General features: G+C 46.6%; 1 protein-coding gene and 2 long non-coding RNA genes across 3 annotated transcripts in view; 1 reads left to right on the top strand and 2 right to left on the bottom strand.

Annotated features, from left to right (window-relative positions):
* Positions 1-27,286, bottom strand: part of LOC135385941 (uncharacterized) — a 206,655-nt gene that overhangs the window by 163,813 nt on the left and 15,556 nt on the right. The gene's annotated exons all lie outside the window — the stretch shown is intronic.
* Positions 11,848-12,806, bottom strand: LOC135383940 (uncharacterized). The gene is made up of 3 exons (XR_010420169.1): positions 12,749-12,806; positions 12,002-12,070; positions 11,848-11,932 (listed from the first exon to the last, which is right to left on the bottom strand). It is a non-coding gene; the product is annotated as an uncharacterized LOC135383940 (long non-coding RNA).
* LOC135385939 (ETS-like protein pointed) overlaps positions 26,579-27,286 on the top strand; it is a 100,810-nt gene continuing 100,102 nt past the window's right edge. The window contains exon 1 of the mRNA XM_064615575.1: positions 26,579-27,018. The gene's annotated coding sequence lies outside the window, so the exon portion shown is untranslated. The remainder of the gene's footprint in view (positions 27,019-27,286) is intronic.

Below are 27,286 nucleotides of genomic sequence, written 5' to 3' on the forward strand. Positions count from 1 at the left end.
ACGACTGACGCCCTGGGGGATGTGCATCCTGTTCAGACTTCTAAGGGAACTGTGCCGACATATGTCTGCAAACGTCTGAGGAAAACCCAGGAAAAACCCCAGACAGCACAGCCGGCACCATGATTCCAACCCGGGTACCTCCCAGTTCTTTGTTCTAATAGCTGGTGGTGGTGCCGGTGAAAGGGCTCGCCGTTGTCGGCCTCACAGAGGTGGGCAACGTCACGACTGACGCCCTGGGGGATGTGCGTCCTGTTCAGACTTCTAAGGGAACTGTGCCGACATATGTCTGCAAGCGTCTGAGGAAAACCCAGGAAAAACCCCAGACAGCACAGCCGGCACCATGATTCGAACCCGGGTACCTCCCAGTTCTTTGTTCTAATAGCTGGTGGTGGTGCCGGTGAAAGGGCTCGCCGTTGTCGGCCTCACAGAGGTGGGCAACGTCACGACTGACGCCCTGGGGGATGTGCGTCCTGGTCCGACTTCTAAGGGAACTGTGCCGACATATGTCTGCAAGTGTCTGAGGAAAACCCAGGAAAAACCCCAGACAGCACAGCCGGCACCATGATTCCAACCCGGGTACCTCCCAGTTCTTTGTTCTAATAGCTGGTGGTGGTGCCGGTGAAAGGGCTCGCCGTTGTCGGCCTCAAAGAGGTGGGCAACGTCACGACTGACGCCCTGGGGGATGTGCGTCCTGTTCAGACTTCTAATGGAACTGTGCCGACATATGTCTGCAAGCGTCTGAGGAAAACCCAGGAAAAACCCCAGACAGCACAGCCGGCACCATGATTCCAACCCGGGTACCTCCCAGTTCTTTGTTCTAATAGCTGGTGGTGGTGCCGGTGAAAGGGCTCGCCATTGTCGGCCTCACAGAGGTGGGCGACGTCACGACTGACGCCCTGGGGGATGTGCGTCCTGTTCAGACTTCTAAGGGAACTGTGCCGACATATGTCTGCAAGCGTCTGAGGAAAACCCAGGAAAAACCCCAGACAGCACAGCCGGCACCATGATTCGAACCCGGGTACCTCCCAGTTCTTTGTTCTAATAGCTGGTGGTGGTGCCGGTGAAAGGGCTCGCCGTTGTCGGCCTCACAGAGGTGGGCAACGTCACGACTGACGCCCTGGGGGATGTGCATCCTGTTCAGACTTCTAAGGGAACTGCGCCAACATATGTATGCAAGCGTCTGAGGAAAACCCAGGAAAAACCCCAGACAGCACAGCCGGCACCATGATTCCAACCCGGGTACCTCCCAGTTCTTTGTTCTAATAGCTGGTGGTGGTGCCGGTGAAAGGGCTCGCCGTTGTCGGCCTCACAGAGGTAGCCAACGTCACGACTGACGCCCTGGGGGATGTGCGTCCTGTTCAGACTTCTAAGGGAACTGTGCCAACATATGTCTGCAAGCGTCTGAGGAAAACCCAGGAAAAACCCCAGACAGCACAGCCGGCACCATGATTCCAACCCGGGTACCTCCCAGTTCTTTGTTCTAATAGCTGGTGGTGGTGCCGGTGAAAGGGCTCGCCGTTGTCGGCCTCACAGATTTGGGCAACGTCACGACTGACGCCCTGGGTGATGTGCGTCCTGTTCAGACTTCTAAGGGAACTGTGCCGACATATGTCTGCAAGCGTCTGAGGAAAACCCAGGAAAAACCCCAGACAGCACAGCCGGCACCATGATTCCAACCCGGGTACCTCCCAGTTCTTTGTTCTAATAGCTGGTGGTGGTGCCGGTGAAAGGGCTCGCCGTTGTCGGCCTCACAGAGGTGGGCAACGTCACGACTGACGCCCTGGGGGATGTGCGTCCTGTTCAGACTTCTAAGGGAACTGTGCCGACATATGTCGTCAAGCGTCTGAGGAAAACCCAGGAAAAACCCCAGACAGCACAGCCGGCACCATGATTCGAACCCGGGTACCTCCCAGTTCTTTGTTCTAATAGCTGGTGGTGGTGCCGGTGAAAGGGCTCGCCGTTGTCGGCCTCACAGAGGTGGGCAACGTCACGACTGACGCCCTGGGGGATGTGCGTCCTGGTCCGACTTCTAAGGGAACTGTGCCGACATATGTCTGCAAGCGTCTGAGGAAAACCCAGGAAAAACCCCAGACAGCACAGCCGGCACCATGATTCCAACCCGGGGTACCTCCCAGTTCTTTGGCTGCTGCTGATGAAGCAGGGCTGTCTGCTGGTAGCTAGAACGAGTGTTGCATGTATTGCCGTTACAGCATCGCCACGTTATCATCGCTACGTTTAAATCGCTACGTTTTCAGTATGCGTGTCGTGATACTTTTTTAAATCGGTATCGAAAAAGTATTTCCTTAACAAATTTATGGTAACGCGATCTCTGTATCGTTACCGATACCGATACTTTTTACTGCCCCACCCTTTCTTCACCGACCATATTTCTCACTCTTATTCATTGTCAATGGTCCGCCTATCCCTCGACAAGAAGCCAGTGGACACGCCTACGTGCTCCGTAACTGGAATTATACCAAACACATGTTCACTTTGTTTTTTCGAATCTCGAGGAAATACACCACGCAGCGCTGAACCAAAGAGTTGTAGTCAACGAACAGAGGTGAAGTCTTTGACAGTGCGCTCTGGATACCACTGCTAAGCTGCCGTGTCGCACTGAGTCACGCTCACATATATTGTGGTATTGTTAACTTCGGATAGGTTTCCTTGCTCATTTGACTCCACGGTATATGTGGGCCTGACACCAACGTAATCGTCATATTGGCCTCTGTCAGCTGCCGGAGAGACCACGGCCTGCTTGGATGGCAGAAGAAGACTTTCAGAACCAGCTATTGATAAAAGTCCAGCAAAGTGTCCGAGCTACATAATAAATATGCTGTCTTTTACTGCGAAGCTGTCTTCTCCTAAACTGCTATTGTACGAACAATTATGGTGTTCACGTAAGGGAGATTTTTATGTTGCATCATCTTCGTATTTCAAACAAAAGTATAGGGCAAAGTATCGCGTTACTTTTTTTAGTAACGGTAGCGGTACCCAGTTACTTTAAAAAATAAGTATCGATATCGGTATTTCGATACTTCTTACTCAAGTAACGAGTATCGGTATCGCGATACCACATTTCGGTAACGGGTACAACACTGGCTAGGACAAGCACTCTTTGCGCTGCGCAGCAACACTTCCTCTTCAGACTACAGGAGTGATGCTTGGAGCATAACAGAGACTGCGGAGCTGTGCCATTATGAACGTACATGTGGCTATCGGGAGAGAGGCGCCAGGTGAACAAACACGCCAGCCTCTCCTGTACCAGCGCATCAAATCCGTCGTCGTTTTAATGCACTTGCTGTGTCGCGTAATCCTGCGGTCTCATTTTGGGTCCCATTAGTCCAGCTCCCGTGTCTTATTGGCTACGGCGATGGCATCCCACGTTGAGATTGAGAGGTGATCCGGGTTCGAATACGGGCGCCGTCTGTGCTGTTTGGGTGTTTTCCCTTAGTTTTCCTTATTAGCTTTGGGACACATGCCAGCACAAGTCGGCCCAGGACGCACGATCCCGCCGTGCAACATAGCACCAGCCAGGCAGGCAGACCGCCTGGAAATGGCACTCCAAAAACCCCACCGCACTCCATATTTTACAGTATCATCCAACATTTGGATCGTCAGACATTTCGCCCGCGTCGATTAAACGTGGCTACAAGGCCGCAGCAAGCAGGCAATTACTGTGTGCGCGAATGCGGTCAGTGTCAAGGCCAAAAGAGTAACATGAAAACAATGTATTCATCTGGCTCCGACATCGGACTTGAAGCCGGAGACGGAGAGATAATGCATTGTGCATGTTTATTTATTGCCCGAAATGCAAGACCATACAGTCTCCAACAGTAGTAGTGCTATATTAGCCCTTTTTTGTAACTGTGTTGGACGAACAAAAAGAAAAATAGCACCACTGACTTATTCTATCCGTGGTACTTAGAGAACAGTACAGAGTGCCGAGTTAGAGTTTCGACTGCTCAATTACCTCTAGTGGCGTCCAGCAGCAGGTGCGTGAAAATGACATGCACAGACAAAGAGGACTACTATAATTGGACGCGGTCAGTGGTCACTCGAAGGCTCTGTGACATAACGATCATATCCAGTCCTAGAAGGGCAATGCTCGAAGCTTCTCCTGTACGATCACAATTCGAGTTGTGATTTGCGCAAGCTTGTACCACACAATAAAAGGACGCCTTCATCGACTTCCTGCGGGGTTTTGTAACCTGCGGCCTGTGGCTTAAATATTGGCAGCACGCCCTCGTGTAAGTTAAGATAGGTGCTCTGTTTCTTAGCTAGTTTAGCAGACTAGACAGCCACAACTTGGGAATCGCTACCGATCTTGAAGCACAAGTACAAAAAGGCTTCAGTTTGTCCAGGTACGTCGATCGTCTGTAATGGATGAGAAGTGACACAGAACATACGGAGCGTCGATGCACTATTTGGCTCCCAATGGGGCATAGCAAACAAGCGCGGACGTAGCGGGCCATGCCGCACGAACAGGTAAATATCAGTTGCGTAGTTCAAGTCCTCTGCACCTGTCAGTAGACCAGTTTGCGGGCCTGACGTCACACTCCAGCGGTGGCGCTGTAGTCAGCAGACCGTCTGCTTGGTGTGAGCAAACAGCAACCAATTGGAGGGATTTGAGTGATCGTTTTCATGCAAAGTGGGCATGTCGCAAAGCTGTGTATCCTTCGGGTACACAACCCGACGGCGAAATGGTGCGAAATCACGCGCAATGTAGAACGAAGCAATGATTTGATCGCTGCAGTTAGTGTGAGATTCTGTCACGCTACCTGTGTACAAATAAACGATGAACATGAATCGGTGGCCGGTAGCAAATTTGCGCTGTTTTCAGAAACTCCCGTAGCAAACAGCTCTTCTAAGGTGAAATAATTGTATGCTTCCAGTGACTGGGTTCACTTGCTAGTGTCAACAGTGAACTGACTCGGCGAAAATATTAGATAAATTACAATGTGATTGTTATCGGCGGCATGGTTTGTGGCTGGGCCGTCCAGTTGTCGATGCGCAGCGCAAAGGCAACGCCATGTTGTATATCGTTCTCAAACAAGTTCGTCTTGTAGCGACAGTTGTCTGATCCCTTCAGAGCTCTAAATTATTCATGTATTGTGGAAGGAGACAGTCGAGAGCGGTGCAATACTGCCAATGTCGCCCTTCCATAAAGCATTCTCACTCTGCGTTCAGCGTGCTTTACCCACACCAACCCGCACATGCGGAGATGACGCCTCTTGTTTGTAAACAGTAAAGTGGTCCATAGGTACATCTATATTTGTTCCAATTTTTTAGACCGCGTTCTTTCCCTGGCGAAGGCAAATAATTATCTGTCACTTTTCTACCGTCGTTCCTGGACGTTTGAGTTACATACGTTCGTCCCTCCCATCAGGGAGGAGGGGGTGGGATATATTTATTAGACCAAAGGATAAAAAGGGGGAAAGGTGGGAGGGGGTATTGGGGTATACATATAGTTTCCACCCGTTATTGTGGCAAACATAACACTGTCGGGGTATGGTCAGCGAATCTATTCTATAATAAGGCGCTGGCGCTTGTGTGCATATTAGAAAACATATAATGCATCATGCTGAGTTAAAGCCGCTAAAGCCCCAGTGCGGAGACAAAAAAAATACGACGCAACACAGATGCACTAAACGGGTCACAGAATGTTATTTTTGAAATAACGCCGCTTTTAAAAATTCATTCATCCTCACCCTCTTCTCGTGCCGGATATCTATCCTATCTCGTTTTTTTTTTTTTTTTTCATCCCTGCGCTGGGAGCTTTAGCGATTCTAAGTCACCAACCAGCCCAATTTTTAACGTTATTTATAATATGCAACAGCTAGACTCGACTGCTCTTGGCCACTGACATTATGAGACCACAACGGCTTCATGTCATACCAAGGGCAAGGACGTAGTTATCATTATTCACACATCACCCCATCACCTCATGCTTCTAATATCTCACATTAGCAAGTGTGCCCCGGGTATAGTGTGCCACAAATTCTGCGGCTGATTTTACAAATTGTCACTGCGTGTATATATTGTTGTTGTCGTTGCTATAGTCATGCCTTATCATCCGGTACAATTGTCGGCGCAATTGTTCCGGTGCAACACCTCATCCCATCGTCATTCATGTAGTTGTTGTCCGGTACAAACTGCAGTACAAACAGGAAAAAAAAAAAAAAAAAGGAAGCATATAATATTCCGTCAACCATGCTTCCATTACAGTTTCCCAGTGAGGGAGGCTCCCTTAGCCTCCTGTTTATATTACGTATAGGTGCAGGCGTTCCTATGGACTCGTCATGATATTCTGTGGTGTGTGGGTCAGTAGGCAAGCGAGAGCTCCTTCGGCATCCGAGAGCGCGTAAAATGACGGTGGGAACGAAGAAAGTGAGTGAGCGACCGTGTCTTTGACTCTCGCTGTGTCTCGTGAAGCGTGACGGAACCTTCTCCGTTCCCCCAAGCGGAGGCCATCGCCGTCCGTCACGCACTTGTTCTCCGGACGCGCCCGCCTACACGTGCGCGTCGATTGCTCCTTCTTGAGCTTTTTTTCGCCACTGGTCGCATAAACCAACACCTCCTAGATAGTAGAAGGGCTGCGCACTGCCCAACACACGGAGGCCTGCATGAGCTTTGCGAGCTGCTTCGAGCTTTTCTCTTGTTCTCTCTTTCATTGACGTCATAGCAGTATCGCTGACCTTTGTGTGTGACGCTGTGTCACGTGGGGGCGCAGGCCTGATGCTATCTAGGAGGTGTTGCATAAACCACATCTGTGATAACAGCGATAACAAATTCCCATTGCAACGGCTTGCGCTTACGTGCTGTCGCGCCTTCGTTCTCATCATCTTGGTGTCTGGTCTGCATGGCAAAAGATACGGCTCCAAGGAATAACATGAACAACGATCTCGTTTTATGTTTAAAGAAAAAGCGGCATGTCTCATGCATCCCCCAAGTGGATGATCACAACTACAATACCTGTCACGCGTGCATTATGACGTTCTGCACTCTGTTTATATAATGTGAGTGTTTTCCAACAAACTTCGTTCAAAGGCCTTTGGTAAACTTATTCTGACCAGACATTCAGAGAGAATTTCCACGTCGCCATATCGTAAAATTCTTTTGGAGAGCTCGGGACATCGAGGCGACCGTCTCTTTTTCTCTTTTTATTGCTGTCGCGTTAACTGAGTCGCAGGCTAAACGCTAAAAACGCTAAACCCCAGCTTCCGTAGCTCTTCATGGGGAGAAACTAGTTATCGGAAGCAGCATGTCGTTACCTGAACGGTATATTAATGTGAGCGGCCATCTCCAATCATATTGTTAACCAACATCGTGTGCTTTAGTATTGTTCGCTTTTTGCGGCCTGTCTTCCTGCGCAGCTAGAAAATGAAACAGTGTACATCGCATCGGCAAGTCATGTCCAGCGAGTCTGGCCGTATGCGAGCAGAGGTCTCACTAGGCCATTTGCAACTTCTTCTGTGATGGTGTAAGATCAGGCAAAGACGTTTCAGTAACGTTGCTTTCGTCCAGGGCTATTCTTTCGGAACAAAACAAGAGATGTCGCGAATTATTATTATTATTATTATTATTATTATTATTATTATTATTATTATTATTATTATTATTATTATTATTATTATTATTATTATTATTATTATTACTGTTGTTGTTGTTGTTGTTGTTGTTGTTATTATCTGTGTGTCTTTGTTGTGATATATCGCTTTCCCTCAGGAAGCTTTAGAACTCTGTTTTGCTTTATATCTGATAATAACTATACGTTGTACATGGAAGACGACCTTACCATAAATTTGCTGTGCACTCATCTTCATTGATCGATGTTTTTATCACAAATGTGGAGTACTGTTTCGGAGTGAATCTTATCCCACGATATCAGTGACCATTTCCCACATATGTTTTTGTTGACACCGCCTGCTCATATTGAAGACTACCTGTATATTACACTTTTCAATCAATTACTGATAATGCGTTAGCAACTTTTTGAACTGCAATAGAGTATATACGGATTGGAGCTCTGTATTTCAGAGTCGATGTGCAGATCAAGCATATTCCGAATTTCTCTCTCGATTCAAACATGTCTATGAGTCATAATTTCCTACAATTTCGGAGAAGAATGAGATTTCATTTCATTCATTTCTAATTTCATAATTTCGGAGAAGAACGAGATTTACATGCAATTCGTTCGCTCTATAGAAGCAGAGAAACTCTCCGTCAATTTAAATCTCTTCGTATCCGTGTAACAGCACCAACTAAGTACTCTAAGTCAACTTACTTTTAAAAAATCTTCGCCTTTGCACATGACCCAGCAAGTACCTGGAAAGCTATCAATAGTCTCACGACGACAGACTGTGACATAATTACCGATGTTAAAATAAATGACAATACCTTAGGAGGTAGCGACCCTTGTAATGAATTCAATACCTACTTTGCTAACATAACGCGCGGCGTTCGCCGACCCGTGAATGATATTGATGATCACCGTATGACGCATAGAAATTTGCAATCTATTTTTCTTCTATACCTGCTACCGAACTTGAAGTGCATGGAGCGTTTAGTAATAGCAAGAATAGTAAGGCGTGTGACTGTGATAACTTTCAAGGTAAGCCTATTAAATTCGTTATTGACTTGATTGCCCCTGACCTAACCGACATTTATAATCTCTCCCTTTCATCCGGAGTTTATCCCGATAAGATGAAGGTAGCAAAAGTAATTATGTTTCCCAAATCTGGCAACCGAAATGACCTTGGCTGTTACAGGCCTATTTCAATCCTTCCAGTTATTTCCAAAGGACTTGAAAGATTAATTCATTCCCGTTTAGTGAAATTCTTCTCCATGCACAATGTTATCACAGACTCGCAATTCGGTTTTCGGAAGAACTATTCTTCTGAAACAGCACATTTACATCAGAAGGAACTCATTATTCGGAATCTTGAACATACGCTGTACACCTTGGGAATATACATTGACTTTATAAAGCCATATGACTTTCTTGGCCGCTTTACAAGCGCAATTGGGCAGTGTACCACCATAACGGTGGAGATTGACCCACAAGAGATAAACTGATGTTCTGAGTCTTGATGTTTCATCATTGACCCACCACGTCATCATCGCATTTATGTGTGTGTGTGTGTGTTGACCATTCTATTCTGTTGCAGAAATTAGAACATTACGGTGTGCGTGGTACCCTAATCTTATTACTCAGATCCTACCTTCATAACAGGTATCAGTATGTCTACAACAACAATTCCATGTCGGGTACACTTTCGCTGATTGCTGGGTGTACCCCACGGCAGTATATTGGGGCCATTACTATTTAACATTTATATAAATAACACTGTTAAGGCGACAAAGCTTGGCACGTTTTTCATATACGCTGATGATTCTACTGTATTCTTTTCTAGCAATGATATCCATAATGTTATTGCTGACGCAAACATGGCTCTTTCCGACATAAGCCTGTGGTGTAAGCGAAATCGCCTTGTCATAAACGTTTCCAAAACAAAAAGGTACTATACAAACCTAAGAATAAACCTGTGCCTCCTTCCTTGAACGTCACTTTAAATAATCAGACTTTTCCAGTTGATGAGATCACACACATAAATTCGGCGATGATGAGGTGGGCGATTCACCGCCGCTGAGACGGTATGCGCATTGGGAACGGATGAGGGGATGTTGATGGGGGCTTCCAGAGAGCCGTCACCAGAGCGGTGGAGCACAAGTACTCCGCAAGAAGATCAATAAAAATGCTAGGTGTTTACTTTTTGACAGCCTGTCGTAGCCTGACTTATGTTAAGAGTAAAATAGCTAAAGCCGTCGGTATCCTCTGCAGGCATCGCCATCTCTTGCCAAAAGGCGTTAAGCTTACTATTTATAATTCAAAAATAACAAAGACGGTTAAGAGCATCAACTGTTTACTATATACACATTAAAAACAAGACTTTCGTGCAGTAGGCTGCACTTCTTCAGGTTTGAGGACCTGTTACAAGTGGTGAAGTGTTTTTTTTTTTATATATGTCCTTCACCACTTGTAACAGGTCCTCAAACCTGAAGAAGTGCATCCTACTGCACGAAAGTCTTGCTTTTAATGTGTATATAGTAAACAGTTGATGCCCTTAACCGTCTTTGTTATTTTTGATTCTGCATCGCCGGAAACTTGTACATTGTTTTTCTTCACGTTCTACGATATCTATAATTATTTAATAAAGTCGGACCTATCCTAGTGCCACCTTGTGTGGGGAACCAGCTCAAAAAATAATTTAAATAGCCTGTTCCTACTGCAGAAACGTGTTGCTAGGCTGATCGCTGGCGTACCCTTCGGGGATCACACCGCGCATTTATTTTTAGAACTCAAGGTTATGAATACTTATCAGCATTATGAATACATTCTTCTTAAGACATATATAGCAGTGAAACAAACAAACGTAATAACATTATCCGTATTCAAATTACGCTCTCACATAACACATACACACACACACATGGGATGATGGTGTGCACTCTTAAAAATGAACTTCACCACATAGCACGCTCCTAGCCAACCATCACCCCGAATGACAACGTTCTCGCGCTAGATTTGTTGAAAACGGGAGGAGTAGCCTATTTTGTGCCCATTATGCACGGCACAAAATAGGCTCCTCCTCCTGTTTTCAACAAATCTAAGGCGAGAACGTTGTCATTCGGGATGGTGGTTGGCTAGGAGCGTGCTATGTAGTGAAGTTCATTTTTAAGACTGTGGTGGGTCATTCACACAACGCAACGCACATACGACGCAAATAACACGTCAGGCTGTTTATTGGGATGTGCCTCGCTCACGCGCAAATTATGGGCAGCAATCAACTTACCACAACATCTCTGTGACTTTAAATAACTACATTAGAAGGAGTATCGACCTCGCTTGTATTTCAATAAGGTCGTTAAGAGATCGTTAAGACATCGTTTGGGTCATAACATGTATTTCTGTTTCTGCCTTTCTCTCTGCTATTTTTTTTTGTACCAATATAATGTATATAAGGGAGTATAATGTAGTATTTTTATTTGCATGTAATGTGTGGCCTCCTATAGTTGATTTATATAGTGCTGTGATTGTCGCTATAAAAGTGTGGGGACGTGCCCTCGTCAAGCACCACTACGGCTGCTTTTTGGCAGTCCCTTGTACCTAGTACATGGTTGCCTAATGAGATAAAAACTAAATGAAATGAATACTGCGAAATACCTCGTGGCCTAGATCCCTACGTGGTCAACCGAGATCACTGTGAAGCACCCGAAGGTATTTGATGTGGAATGAATGGGTAGGGGAGCGGTATGGATCCCCTACCCAGCGAGCTCGCAGGGCTGGCGAGAGAAATTACGAGCCCCGGGGACGGGTCACGCCGGGGCCCCCTGCTCACGTCTCGATAACATAGTCTAAGTATTTCTTCTATATATGATTACGACGGGCCTCGCGTCGTGCGTGGCCCTGAAGCCGACCGGGCCCCGGCAACCCCCATCCCCCCCCTCTTCTCGCCGACCCTGCGAGCTATATAGTACGCCCTTCAGGAGATAACGGCGTTGATGGAACCTTCGGCATGGCCGTCAGCTGCTATGGTACAGCTTGGGACTAAAATTTACGGAACACTGCACTGGCATATTTCTTCATTGGAGTGGCCCTCTGCTAGCTGTCAGGAAGAGGTCTAATAAGAAACGTGTGACTGGCTATTTTATTGATCTCTCACTATGTGTGTCCGCTGCAGTTTGCTGTTAGGGTGACGTTCCAATGGGGGAAGCGACACCCCGGTGTTCCGTAAACTTTTGTCCCAAGCTGTACAAGCGGGACACACGACGGCTCACCGCGTGCTTCACTGACTGCATCGTCATCGTCGTCGTTGGTAGTGATCGCCACAAATGCAGGAAGAGACGAGAGATACCTGGGAAACACTGCCTGCGAGAGAATCCACAGCCAGCTAGACTTGTATTAGGCATATATCGGTCCTTTATAGAGCATATTCACATTTTCTTGTATTCCCAGCGGCAGTTTGTGAAGCCTGGTCATTGCCCCATTTGTCCGTAAGAGGGAATCCTGGAATGCGCAGAGATCAGCATACACAGCAAGAACGGGATAACTCCCTCGAAAACACTCTATGAACTTGCTCTGGTTGTTGTTAATGCTGGCACCGAAATGCTCGAAGTGATGGCGCACTGAACAAACAAACGCAAGGCATGCATAGCGATGACGTAAGAAACGTGTGACGATGTCGGCGTACGCATTTACGTTACAGCAACCTGAAGCGGCAGAGCATTTGCTCTGCTGCATTTGATTCTGGTGCGGATACAGATGTCGCGGCTGACTGCGAACAGCATGCGAAGTGCAGCAGTGAAGCAGTGAAGTGCTCTATCTGCCACGTATGGCAGCTTAGCTTTGCTCTCTCTCTCTGAAGGAGCAAATCTGGCTCCCTTACAAAGGTTAACTAGATCCTCGAAAGCAATGTAACTTCACATTTAGAAAAAGAAGTGTAATAGTACCACAGAAAAGTGAAATGTGGGGCAGATACATCTGTTTTCCTCTCCTCTCTCCAAGTATATGTCATTTATAATTATAAAGTAGAGACTCGATCCTGTTTCTCAGAATTTGATCATACATGTGTCAATTGACGGTTGTGGTCGGTGGTACAACCCCCCCCCCCTAAAATAAAAGGAGAGAGAGAGAGAAGAAGGAGGAGGAGGAGGAGGAGGAGGAAGAGAGATGTCCTTTACGTACGACACTAAGAAGACCGGAGCCGACATGTGGCCTCCTGCCCATAGACGCCTCACCCCTGTGCTGTCTTCACCATATGCGCGTGCGTCTGTGCGTGGTCCACCCACCTCGTCCCCGCAGCTCTAGCGATGGAACACGACATATCATCATCAGCAGCAGCAGCAGCAGCAGCATATGCATTTGTTACTGTTGTTATTGTCATGTTTCGACATCAAAACTGATCTTAGAACATTTGTCCACAGGGGGACATACGTCAACAATAAATTTCTCTCACTCTCCGAGGAACTCCAGGTTTTCCCTCCCTTGCGGTCTTCTTAGGGTTACATGTGAATCCATACGACTCCGATGATGGACGCCGCACACACTCTGCGACGGACACCTTGCGACCTTGCGACGAAATGCCTCCAAACGATGAAAGTCAATAAAATAACTAATTACATTTATTTACATGAGACCTGGCGGACCTGGGGCTTCCGACCAGAATGAAGTTTCCACCATGTCACGAGTTTTGAACACGCATCAATCTATAAGAGTCTGACAAGCTGAATTTCCTCATATCTGTCGCCTAACGCAATGGCAAAGTGTGTCGTATGGCCGAAAGTCAGACGCCGCAGACATACGGCAAGCTAGAGAAGGCGACCGTTGTAGGAGGGCACCTCCCGAGACGCTCGGAGAGCTATAGCGCATATTTTCCTGGAACGTTTTCGAAGCAAGTTATGCGAAACCCCTGCTCGGCGATGCGTGTCCCAAGCCCGTCCTTCTCCTTCTGGCAGGTCAAGTTCACAACGACAGCACAGAGCATTGTCTCCGCAAGGGTAATTACGCTAAACACAAAGTGTGCGAGAGAAATGGGTCTGCGTGCAGATACCGCAGCTTTGGAAAAAATGGAAAGCTCGCTGCCAGTGTCCTGAGGTGTAAATTTACTCCTGCTGGGGTGCATGTGCACGTCAAGCTTTCACGCACGCGCTATCGCGATCAAACGGTACCCCATATTACCATTGAAAAATGTACGTAAAAGGCACCATCGGCGAGCACGTGAGAAGCACAGGCGTGTGTTTTTATGAGCTTGTATCTCAATAGCTGGTACACAATTGGCGCAAAAACTTCCTCGGACGTTGCGACGATCACCGTGTATATTTTAGACGCACACCATCGGTTAGTCGGTGTATACGATGCGACACTTTGAGTTCGGTCTCAAGCGGATGCTCAGCATTAATATTGACGTATTCCGCGTCTGCTCTCTAGTCTGCTCTCCCTGACGCCTCCTAGAAATTTATACTGCATGGAAGTGGGGATACTGAATGAGAAATTTAGCAACAGGGCTGTGCATTAGATGCAGCGACTCCACCAGTAGATATACGTCATCGTGATGGAGCAACCTGCGAGAAAGCCTCGTGGGCGTAGGAGGAGCACACCTGAATATCATTATAGAGAAAGCGAACACACGCCGCAAATATGCGATGGCAAGCGTCTGAAGGACAGCCACTGATCATTCAGTGCTTACTGTCAGAAACTTGAGGAACAGAGTCACAAAATGGCGGGGTCCATGGGCATGTGTAGCAACTCCAATCTTAAAATTGTCACTACCAGCGGCATGGCCGAGCGCGTTAAGGCGTCCCGCTCGTTGGGGGTAGCCAAGGTGGCGCTGAAGACTGGGAGGTGGAGGGTTCGAATCCTACCGAATTCCAATCCAGGCGAATGTCGGCACAGTTCCCCCTGAGGTCAGCCCAGAACGCATACTAACCCCTTGTCCCCAGTTCCTTCCTGCTGTCCTTTCTCCATCTGTTCACATCTGATCATAGCCACGGTTGCTTCATGGCGCTATCACGGAATAAAAAAAAAAATGTCACTCAAGGAAAAGTTCGGAGACACTACATGTATGCTCAAACTCTTGAGATTCGTGCCTCAGAATGTTGACATAACGCTGTTCTGCGGAATCCTCTGGTCTCAAAGGAACCGAGCACGTAGTGTTCGCTGCCGACGGCAGTCTGAACTGGCAGATGATTCCCTGCAACACCACCCACCGGTCATCTATACCGCAAGCGGAAGATAATTCCTGGAAGTCTGAGCGTTTAGATACTTCATTATCGTGTCACACACAACCGCCATTTTTGGGCCTGTTGTGACTGACTAGTTCATGATTAAAAGCGTTAAAACTTAAAAACAACACGACGACACGGACGAGAATACACCACAAAGCGCTTTTTTTCTTCAGACGACGCTAAAGAATATTTCCTAAAAGAGAGGTGTGATTGACACGAGGTACTGAACAAATGCCCGAGTAACTAGACATATAGCTGGTCAGGACAGCCAGTTGGGCCTGTGTTGTGGTGTATTATTGACCGTCTCGTCGTCCTTGTTTGTAAGTTTTAGCGCTTTTAGTCATGAACATTATCGAGTACCAGTTAACGTCTCCATATTGTGACGTGACAGCAACAAAAGTGATAGAGCATCCACGTGCTGTCAGTGTGAAAGCTTGCACTGAAACGGTTGCTTACACACGTGCCTAGCCCTGTGTTTTCCAGAAGGAATGTGTCGTTGCTATGCAGTCTGCATCACACCCACAGGTGTCGGATTTCTTGGTATCGCACTTAGTACAACGAAAAATCTGTTATTGATACGTGATCATTTTGCCTGCAGAGGAAGGAAGCGAAATGTACGACTGAGGTCAGTATTCAACATGACCGGGAACATCTCAAGGAGCAGCGTGCGGACTTTCAGCCGCGTACATTGGCCGCACAGATTTGATTGTCATGGCCTCTCATCGTATGGTCCCTCATCCTAAATGACCAGAGGCAACTGCAGAGTAGACAGTTGGACGCATCTTGCAAAAGTCGAGAAAGGTAGAACCATGCGACGGTCCTCATGACTGCTACGAGACGGCACATGTGAACTGCATGGGAAGGAAGTTCCAAATAATCGGCTTACATGGGCATGCACATGTGCATGGTGACCCCAGCGAACGAGAATGTTTCGGAAGGAAGACAAAAGATGGGCCAGTCTTCTAATACTTCAGGCATAACCTCAGAGAGCGTTTCAATTCCCTTGTAACTTCAGACCAGCTTTGTGTCATAAATCCTGAAGTGTGCACCACCAATATGGCGTGGGAGAAGATTCACAACACGTTCTCAGGTAGAATGTGATCGCTTTCGTACGAGCCAGCTGGCGGAATCGATAGGAAGATATTTTGATATTGTGAAAATGTTGAGGAATTGGTCTACTTCCTATCAGCAGATTACACAACGTTCACTTACGGCTAGAGGAGGAGGCATCATCTTAGCGATGAACAAAACAGTGAAATACGCGTACAAGCGAGCTGGTGTGTTGCTGCATAGAAGGCAACACGTGCTTTACGAGTTTGAGAAGTTGAACATAGAGGTACAGGGTACCGAACATGTGTTCAGTTGAGTTCAGAAATATTGGGAGTCCCGTCCTGTCCACTTCTCTGTGTCTCTGTATTCAATTCCTGAAACCCATCAAGACATGTTTCCTTCTACACCAGTCATGTGTTTAAATTATCGTTCTCGAGTATAGCTGGTCCCATGCTGGGTCGGGCCTGCACTCAGTTCATATTTTTCTTTCCAACCATCATCATCACATGTATGGCAACTTGTATTACCATACAATGGATAGGTATGATATCAGTGTCAAGTGTCAGTGGGTGGTGTTATGTATTATCTTGAAGATCCAAGGACGCATGTCGTCTTCATTGGCAGCAGTTATGTGGGAGAGATTCGGGATCACTTACTTCGAGAGAGATAATTATCTCCGGATTTATTTATCTGATTATAATCTTGTGCATTGCAGCCAATCAAAACCTTGCCTGTCATCTGAAGACCAAATCCATCGTTGGGCCTCAAGCGCTTATTAGGTGTCCACGGAACACTTGCACTAACGTTGGAATTTTGTGAACCCTGCGGTGCAAATACTCGATTCCGTCCGACGGACCTACATGGCACTCAGGGAAATCGGGAAGCGTAAAGCATTGTGGGACGCAAGGACGTACCGCACAACAAACGGGATACTGGAAACGCAGCAAAAGGTTGCTCAAGGTGTCAACATCACCCACAACGAGTGGGGTCGTGTGCGCGTGTGAATGTTTATAGAGTGGGGCGTATCATTGGTCTGCGGACAGTACGATCGCGAGCGCGCCCTCTCGGAAACTGCTCTCCAACGCGTCGATCAACGCCAGTTCGACTTTTAGCCAAAATCTTCGGGCCATGGTCGGACCCCTCACATCTGATGCCTACAAGCTGTTGCTAAGTTCCTCTCCAGCACTGGACTAATGGACAAACTCTAGCAGGACACCTTTCCATCATCATCACTTTCTCATCCCTTCCACAAGCGCAATGGGGCAGTGTACCGCCATAACGGCGGAGAATGACCTACCACGTCATCATCCCATTTATGTGTGTGTGTGTGTGTGCAATATAAGGAGCTGCTCGCTCGATCTCGGAACTGTGGGAGCGATGCGTGTGGCTAGGCTTTCAAGAGCGACGCACGTCGCCGAGAAAACGCGCCAGTCGGGCGCTCAGAAAACGCTTCATGCGGTTGCGGCTGTTGTTTTTCGCACCTTCCTTTAGTTCCTTCCTCGCGTTGAAATATGCCACTTCAGTTCGTTCCATTAATGCATCAATAACGCGGAATATGTCCTTGACAATCACAGAAATCACAGAAATATCCGAAGTGCCTTCTTCGCACCATATAGCTCATGGAAACACTGCTATTATTGTCTTCGCTCAGATTCCTTAAGTGCACGGAAAGCACATACGAGTTTGCTCCTTATCCTTTAACAAAGATTATTTCATCAGACACGAAATTAGCGAAGCACAACCCAACGAAAACGGTATTCTTCTGATTTCAGTACTGTCAGAGTTGACTGATTGGCGACGAGATGACCCAAATAGCTGCACGATATCGCCGTGAAGGCCAAAGAAGCAATCCAATTAAGTGGCTCGAAAAGTAGCCACATGCGTTGGTACCGCTCTTTTAGCACAATAGTGTTTCGTAGCCAGGGCTTGTTTTCTGAAGCAGCGAAAAAATAAAAAAAGAAGATAATTATCATTTAGCCTCTTTTTGCCATTGTTTCTGCCCTTGGATGTCAAAGTTTACAGTGTCGCCATATGTTGATATTGCCACGACAAGAGCACGCAAAAACACTTCAAATCTTCGACGAAGGCTGGAAAACGTTGCTTTTCCTTGGTTGGTTGGTTGCTTGCTTGAACAAAACAACAACTTTGTCACAAGATGACGACTGGGGAGTTTCATCGCCAGGGCCGATACTCTACCCCATTGCGGGTGGTGATGCGGGGAATGAAATCATCATAGATTAAGAGGTTAATCGTCAAACAGAACTCGTTACAAGTTAAGTTACCGTGTGCAAAATGTAACTAAGTTAACAACGAAGTTCTTCAGTCTGAAATGTAACTCGCAGTTACTGATCGAGTTACTTAAAAGAAAAGAACCAGTTACTTCCGAGTTACTTCGGACACAAAATAGCATTACGCAGGTGCAGCGCGCGTGAGCAGTTGAGTCAGACCTTGCCTGCGGAGGAGTGCAACACGCTTAGATCGTTTTCGTTTATGTCCAACAATAGACCTCTCCCTCATTGTAAACAGATTACGCCACAGTGTTCGACAGCGCCAAAATTTGGTAGACTTGAACTACGCTCGAAGCTAGAGGTGAACAAGGTCGAGCGCGAAAGCCACTGTCTTGAGGGGATTACGATATGTATCCTGCCCCTCTCATAAAGGGTACCATTTGATTGTCCTTTGTTGAAAATGGAATACCGCGAATTTATCTGACAAAGCACGTCACGATTATTAAATAACCGAATTAAATTGACAAAGATTGCAGAGCCTGCCACGGTCTGTGTTGGCAACAATAGGAACGGCTACGTCGCGGGAAAGTCCGTGATTGGATGCAGAAATCGTCTGTTTTTCCACGCGCTAGTGCCCCGGCGAGAGAAGACGACTTTCAGAAGTGACTGGGGACCGCGGCAACTCTCGTACATTTTCTTTCAGTTCTCATGCGAAAAACGCACATTCCAAGAAGTGGCGCACATGCTGGCTTAAGACAACTGTGTTAATCCTCAGAGACAAATTAAAAATCGCAGGACAACCCCACCCGCAATCACAAATCTGAAGTCGCCAGTCATCGGGCGCGCCCGGTCGCATTACAGCTCCGACCAGAAATATATTACGCGCGCTTCCATTACACTCCCCGTTACACATTCCCCCAGCGTACATGGAGAAGGGGTGCGTGTTTCTTAAAAAACCGCATTAAATACTCGCGGAAAGAAAGCATGTGACTTAGGCTTCCACGTATCCGACTATATGCGCCACATTCTTGGAGACCCCACGGTCAATGCATGGGCTACATTCTCCGCTCGCAGAGATATACGTCTGAGCGTCCCCATTTCGAGAGCAAAGGGGAGCTTATGGGGATGACTCAACCCAAGGTCCTTCTGCAGCTTCCAACTGCCACGACAACGGCGGCTTACCCGCAGGCCGACGTCATGCGTGACGTTGCATGAGAGTGAAGAGCAGGTTTCGTCGTCTGCTAATACGGTACATTTCGACAAATTCCTCGAAAACGACTTGGTTATTCTGAATGAAACTTTGACGGTTGTATGTGTACAGTACCTGTGAAGATGGTCTTCGCTAAGTTTCGTAATCGCCCGGGCTGTACGAGACCGTCCCTTTAAAGGGACGCGACCCTCCGTCCTACTTTTCTTTCAATGGGAAGCCGTGAACACGTGCCCGTTCGTGGAACCCAGCCCTCTCCTTCTGATTTGTTTCGGCTTCAGTCTGTCTACCAATGTCATGATGACGTTTCTCTGGTAGAGGCCTATTCGAACGCTTTGCATCTTACTCCCTGTGGGCGCACAATGGCTCAGCTTCATTTCAATGGCAGCGGTTCTTACTTCCTGAATAAAATACTGTCATTGATTGAATATCACGTTTTATGGCAAAAACTGCCATGAAGGAACCGGAGAGAAAGCAAGAAAATATGTGGACGTGAGTGAAAAGCGAGTTAAAAGTAACTTGGAACTTTACTTAAGTTACTTTGGCGAAGTAACCTGAAAAAGGAACGAGTTCCTCTGAAAGTTACCACGGCGCAAAAGCACCGAGTTAAGTTACAAGTTACCAAACAAAGGAACTTAGTTACAGCAACGAGTTACTTGTAACGGGTTACCTCGAACTCTGGAAATAATAAGCCCCTTCACAATAAGGATCGAAGTCCTATGGTATCCAGAAAGGGGAAGAGAGCTTTGAGGGCAGAGCGTTGGTGGGCTTGTGAGTGAAAGAGGGTTGCTTGCTTTACCACATCATCATCCTATTTGTGTGTGTGTGTGCGTGTGTGCTTGCTTTAACTTGCTGACACTTTTATAATGATATGACATACACACAACAACATTGTAACATAACAGACCACAGCTAAATTGTCAAATCGAATGACAGTGTTTTGACCATCGTATGCAGCAGATAACACGTCGGGAACATGCGTGCTTTGCGGCATGATAGAACGATATTTGCCTGCACACGAATGATGAAGCACTCACCGTTTGCAAATTCAAGTTGGAAGTAGATTTACACGTAGGGTGACTCAGCCTATTTGTGTGGCGACATGCTCCACGTGCTCACAGTTTCGTCTCATCTGTAACTGGCACGCTATTGTATTCTGAAGAGGAAACTGGGGTCATTTGAGTACAAGGTTAAGTATGCGTGTAAACCAGGACGTCTCGTTAATTCAACATAATAAGATCTCCTTACATCATAAGGCGAAATCACAATAAGCTCTGACCTCACTATAGCGACCGTGTTTGGCACATCAAAGCGTCTAGCGGATTGACCACTTTAATCACAAGCAAAACAAGGTATACGGATGGAACAGATGAGAAGTGTCTGTCTTCCGTATTTTCTTCGTTCCTCAAACTCAAGGAAATGTTGCGTTCATCCGAAGGTACTGATGGTTTTCAAATTTGCCTGTTTAATAATAATAGACCTCTCCCTGTTTGTAAACAAATGACGTCATAGTGTTCGATAGCGCCACCAATTTGGTAAAGTTGAACTACGCTCGAAGCTATGGGCGAACAAGGTCGCGCCGGAAAGCCACGGTCTTACGAGGGGATTAGATGGTCCCTGAAAGGGACGCGACCTTCGGTCCTACTTTTCTTTCAATAGGAGGGAGCGAACAAGTGCCCATTCGTGGAAGCCAGCCCAACCCTTCCGATTTGTTTCGGTTTCAGTCTGTCTACCAACGTCATGATGGCGTTTCTCGGGTAGAGAACCATTAGAAGTAGATTTGCCTGTTTCTTCCTTATGGAACGATGCCCTTGGCTACATTGATAACGGTGATCTGGAACTCCATTCAAGCAACTTGTCAATTTGTAATTTGGTAACTTAATCTTATTGGATGGCAATAATGTCCAAGAGCAGTTCATCACCACTTCATCTCCGACTATAGTCGTGACGATGCCCACAGATGAGGCGAACGACGGCAAGCTTACTCTGATGTCACTACCAACCAGTACGTGGCGGTCGTGGGGATGAGCTAGGAGAACAAAACTATGGGAGTGAGGGGACATGTAGCGTCAGTCATTCACCGTATACGACAGTGAACCACTAGGAGCCCAGGTGGTCGAAATTATCCGCTGTCCTACCCTACGCGACACGTGCTGTATGCAGAGCCACACAAGTGTGGGCGGGCTCACCTTATCTGTAAATCTACTTCCTGTTATTATTATTGTAACGATGAACGCGTAACGAAATAGAATCAAGCGAACTGGTGTAACGGAATAGTGTAAGGTAATAGATATTTTTGGCTATCAGGAGAAAACGACGGTAACACGTGAGGTACAAATCCATGATTTTGCAACTTCGTCCCTCTGCCCAATTGCTCGAGGCCACAGGTGACAAGGCTGAAGGTTGCACAAAACGACTTATTTATTAAACGATGAACTTTCCTGAATGGTCACATTTTGGTACAGAAACAGCTCTTGTCCGTCGACAGTTAGCAACCAAAAATTTTGTTTCTATATAGTGCTGGCCAACACGTCAGCCCTCTTGGATAGTGGTCGAGTTCTGGCCCACCGTGACGCTGTTCAATGATCACAGCTGTCTGGCCACACAGAGCTATCTGATGAAAGCTAGCGTAAAGTTAGCCGATACTTGACGCATAAAGGGAGACTCCGGGACAATTCGAAATTCTTATAGTGACTGCGTAAATCAGTTCGATAAATTCTTCGGAAATGAGAAATAAAGTTGGTTTGGGAGTCGTGGACTCGCTAGTTGTCAAAAGAGCTGGGAAGTGTATATCGAAACCGAAACTCCTGAAGCCTCCGTCTCCGGTCTCCTCTACCCTGCGTGACGTCACAGGCACTCTTGTGAGGGCCGCCGGCTGTTTTTCGGGCACGCACTTGCAGTAGCTTCTTCGTGCCACGTGGATGACGAGTCATCTGCTTCCTCGATTTCGTTGTAACGTACTCGCTACCGGTAGAGGAGAACCTACAGAGAGGCACGCGCGAAGAATACTGGTGAAGTGGAGCCCAGTGTTGCTGGACTGCTCTTCCGTGGAGGAGCGCCGAATCACTCAAAGGAAAATATTTCGTTTGTTTTCTAATTATCTGCGCCACAAGGAGCTGATAAATTGTGTTCACTGATACATCGTATTCTATGGATTGATGTCGCACTGTTACTACAACACGTTTTTGGTGCGGAGCCTCCCTTGAAGTTGCTGGTCGTCGATGGGATTTTCGTTTTGTTGCTAGTGGAAAATCTCACAATACGCAGCACGCGCATGACCTTCTGGTGTGACATAAGCTGCTACAGAAGATGCAACCGAGCTATACGATACAGTTCTAGCCTATCAATGTATGAAATTTCGTAGTAAAGGTACTGTAACGCAGTAGAGGTTCAATCTAGAAAACGTTATCTATTCGATAGCCTGAACTTGCAGTAATTTTACGTCAAAATTTTCGTCACAATCGCACTCAGAGTAAAAATTAAAATTTAAATTTAAAATTACGTGCACCATTGTGTCGAAGTGATCACAAATTGAGCTTACTTTTGTCTAGTATACAGCGGCGAAACCACATTGCATGCGGACGACACTGGGTCTAAAGCGAAGTAAGTTGGCTACGTAGCCGACACGTAGCCAGCTAATTGTCGGGGACATAGATCACAGTTGCTGGACGAATTGGACAATATTTCCCACCAGATATCGCGCCGAACCGCTTTAATTACCGCAATTTTGCTAGCAAATTAAAAATATTAAGTGGAACTCAATATCGCAGCAATGGATTCGTGATATTGCTTGGGCAGCTGCTAAGAATGATTGCCACATGTTTCTCGTTAACTAAGTGTGGGAAATAACTAATTGTGCATTTCTCTCGGTTCAGGTGTTAAGGTCACAGCTGCAGTGAACACGGTTCTGCATAGGTACGTTTTTCAGTAGGATGGCGTCGCGCTTTAGCTTTGAAGTACGTCGAAGCACACACGCGCATGCCTTTGTCGTTTCATATTCACGTTTTATTGTACAGAAAACGACCAAACGAATACAACATACTTACGGACCCATGGCAAACGGCTAGTATATCAGGCCCGGAAAATCTCGTAAAACATGCATGTGGAATAATATAATATTATCAACAAGGACAGACGAATATTATGTACAAAGTTAGTTAACAGCAACATGTTTTCCGCTTACCCTTATTGAATCACTCTAAATAACAAGAATTACAAAGTGTACAAAGCAATTAATGTGAGTATTTGTTGAGCACAGATGTGTAGAGTATTGAGTTAATTTTTTTTGCCTGTAAACAGTCAACCTTCCAATGTGCAAGGTATACAGCATAATCAAGTATCAGAGAGTTTGAGGATTTTTTTTTTTAGCGGGACAGGAAAGCCCCGTGATTATTCCAGTACATTACATTACCATTACATTGTACCGGGCGTCCTCCATAAGCATTATTAGTGGGTGGAAGATTAAAGTTCCCAGCGGCGAGTTTTGTAGTGATGAGGAATGGGTGCCAAAATAATGAAACATCATCGGGTGTAGAATCTCACCCAGTGTACATACAAAGTCACAAGATAGACTATGATAGAGACGGAGGTTGAGAACCACTACAGAAACCCTAATTCCCACGACCACTTCGTATTTGTATATCGTCTTTTGTTTTTATAACCACGATAAGATTACAAGGCGACACTCTAGTTAGAGCTCCGTTCACGCTCGAGGCGTCAAATTGCCTCCCGATAGTGTCCATTCTTCCCAAGTCGATGCCTTATCTACTCTGAGCAGGACAACGTAGCAGTCCAACTGGGAGGTTAAATCGGTCTAATAATCACATAGCCCTTTTTCGGCTAATCTCCAAAGTAACACGACGAATAAATAATCCTTTAAATTTCTATTTTCTGCATGTTTGTAGCTTAGTGAGAGCTGACCTGAGAGGCATGGCAACTTATGTCGCACTCTCTTCAGGGTAGTGCCAAGGCGGAGCTTAATTCGGCCGCATCGTTAACGCACCTTGTTGTTTCACAAACAATTCTTTAATTTATTAATCAGTTTGTCTATTTGCTACTTTCCGTGCTCTTCATCTCCTCCATTTATTTCTTATACCCCTGACACTCGGGCACGTTTGAACCTCTTTCCATTAGGGGTCCTTTACAGGAGCAAATGACATCTTCGTGGAAGCGTGAAAGGAGTTCGTGCCGGTGACACACGGCAAGAGCGAACTCCTTTTGGTGCTTCGTTTGAAAAATATACCCAAAGATACAACAATCAGGTAGTTAGATAACAGTAACAGTAAACATACGACCAATGAATTCAAAATACGTACTGCAACTGCAATATCTGCACGCATACTTCGAGTACTTGAAAAAATGAAAACACGGTCTAGCCTTCGTTCGACAGTATTTTCGTCGTGTCGCCCTTTGTTTGAAGCTACGCCATACGCCTTTACAGACGAAAAGGAGATAGACGGTCTCAGCTTCCCGAAAGGACCAACTCGTAAAAGGAGATTCTCCTTTGCCGTGTGTCACGTAACGCAGCGCCTTTCCGTTAGGTGTCCCTTTGTGCAAAGAAGTTCAAACGTGCCCTGTGTCAGGGGTATAACCACTCCTATTACGTTGTGGACACTCGTCCTTATACAATCTTATCTCGATTTATGAGCCCTCGATTCACGTATTCCTTCACCTTACGAACCCTCTGGGACAAGACAGTTCCTCTTCCTCATTCCAGGCCTTTATTTATGAATCCACCGATTTATGAACGATTTGTCCCAGGAACGTTAATTGTTCGTAAAGCAAGGGTTGACTGTGTTGGTTATGTCCTAGACGAGGCATGGAATCGCGCTAGACAGGATAAAAATGGAGCCGTCGAGCTCCAGGGATACGCCCCACCCAACCTTTGATATCAAGGAGCGCGTAAACTTCAAAGCAATACATTAACTTCGAAAGCATTCACGTCGATCAACAGCAATCCCAGGTTGACAAAATATTGGTATAGTCAAGAATATCGACAACGACGACCGAAAAAGAAGAAAATCTTGATGTTCTAAGTGACAACAGCACACCTCCTTGATCAAACTTTTCAAACCTCTCGACAAATCAAAGGGAATGGGCTCCACGACTTTGATTCGGAGGCTGTACAAAATGAAATTAAGTGAAGTTATGTAAAGTTAAGTGAAGAAAGTGAAGTGATCGAGCATCGGTTTGAGTAGTTTGCAGCATCGCTAGCAACTGCACCTTCGGGGTGCACCGCTAAGCAGTTAATTAATGTTCCTAGAAGAAAACTCGCGCGAAATAAAAGTGGACCGTTTTTACACTATCCTAAATTTTCGAGGGAGTGCTGCTGCTATACTATCCCTGCTCCTAGAAGAAGTGGAACTAACCGTTTTATTTTGTAGTCGCACTTCGCCTACATTTGCTTGTCGCCTGCGCTTGATTGTGAACCGATTAACAATGACACTGCGCAACCACGACAGCTTACGGTTCAGCTGTGTTTCTCTCACGTATTTGTGGGATAATTCCTCACAGCATTCCTCAAGTACCAGGAGGCAGAAACGGATTTTTAGCCATCGCGTATGAAACAACACATCCTCTTCTCTGTAATTTGCGAACGCCGCACGTGTACGCTCGCCGTTTGCGCCGACAGTGTAGTTTCATCATGTTCCTCTGAACCACCAACCCACTTCCTTTGAACCAATACGTTGTTACGTCTGCGTGATCGAGCAGTTTATCCACCGATTCACATTTCTACAAGCAGCGACTCCCGCTCAGAAAAAAAAAAAGGGCCGCTCTGGCATGAAATAACATGCCGCACCTCCTTCGCGCGTGATCCCACAATTCACGCAACATTAAAAACACGCAACCTCGCATTCCTTTTCAAGCTCACTTCCTCGAAGACTCACGTTTTGGCCCACTCTCGTACGCGAGCAATTTATATATACTCTCCCGTGTTTATATTTACTTCTTTCTTCCACCTTTCTAAGTTTACGTCTCGTATGGGACCCTCTCTACACCTCCTTCGTAGTACCCCATCAGCAGAACGACCGTGATCCTCTCCAGCAGGCAGCATCATGGAGCGGAGAGAGTGTGTGACGTCTACCATTCAACCTTCGCTCCGGCCAATGAGAGACACAGCAGTTGCGCTTCATTCAGTCGGCACAGAGTGCAAGCGCCGTCGTCAGCTTTTTCCTTTTCTTTTTTCGTTCTGCCCCGTCACAAAGTTCCACTTCATCGTTCGGCTTATCTTTATATGCCCCTCGCCTTGCCCTCCCTCGACAAACCCCCTCGTTCTCGAAAGTTACCGTACATTACACACGCAGACTTTTCGCGAGTGGAAAGGAGGTTCTCTGCCCTTCGGAGCTGTCGCAGCCAGCAGCCAGCGGAGTGCATTTTCCTCAGTCTCGAAGGCCTCTCCCCCACGTCGGTTTGTGTTGTGTGGTGTTGTGTCTTTGAAGTTCGAGGCACCGGGATACGTCTGGATGTGGCCAACTTTGACGAACTTTGAGAGTGACGGTGTGACTTGTTCGTTATTCTGTGTTTGATCCACCATCGACCAAGTGAGGTTTTGCTACAAAAGCCGGTTCCGATAGCGGGGAACTGAGACCAAGCGGGTGCATAATCCGCTGTTTCCAGGATTGGTTGCCCCCCTCTGCAAGATTTCTTCAGTACGTGAACAGTCTGTGAAGTTCTGCGGCTGACCCCGGCGGTGTTAGGCCTAATCAGGGCAAAGGCCGCCCTGTCCACTGATCGGACGTGTCCCGGGTAAGGAATGCTTTGAGAACACCTTGGCGTGCAGTGAGCGTTAGCGTGGGAGGGAGAGTGGATACATTCCACCGCGTTCGCCGAAGGAGTGTCACGCCACTCACTGATAACGTGTCTTCGATATAAAACCGATCTCGGGGAATGTAAAAGATAATTCGTACCTACCGAAAGCCCGTATGGCAACATCAACAGGTGTATGACATTTAAAAAAATGGCGGGTGAGTGATACACACGAGTATGCGTGCGGCCGTTATGACTTCGCATAAAG

This window comes from Ornithodoros turicata, chromosome 2 (genome assembly GCF_037126465.1).
Source record: "Ornithodoros turicata isolate Travis chromosome 2, ASM3712646v1, whole genome shotgun sequence".
In the NCBI taxonomy this organism is placed as follows: domain Eukaryota; kingdom Metazoa; phylum Arthropoda; class Arachnida; order Ixodida; family Argasidae; genus Ornithodoros; species Ornithodoros turicata.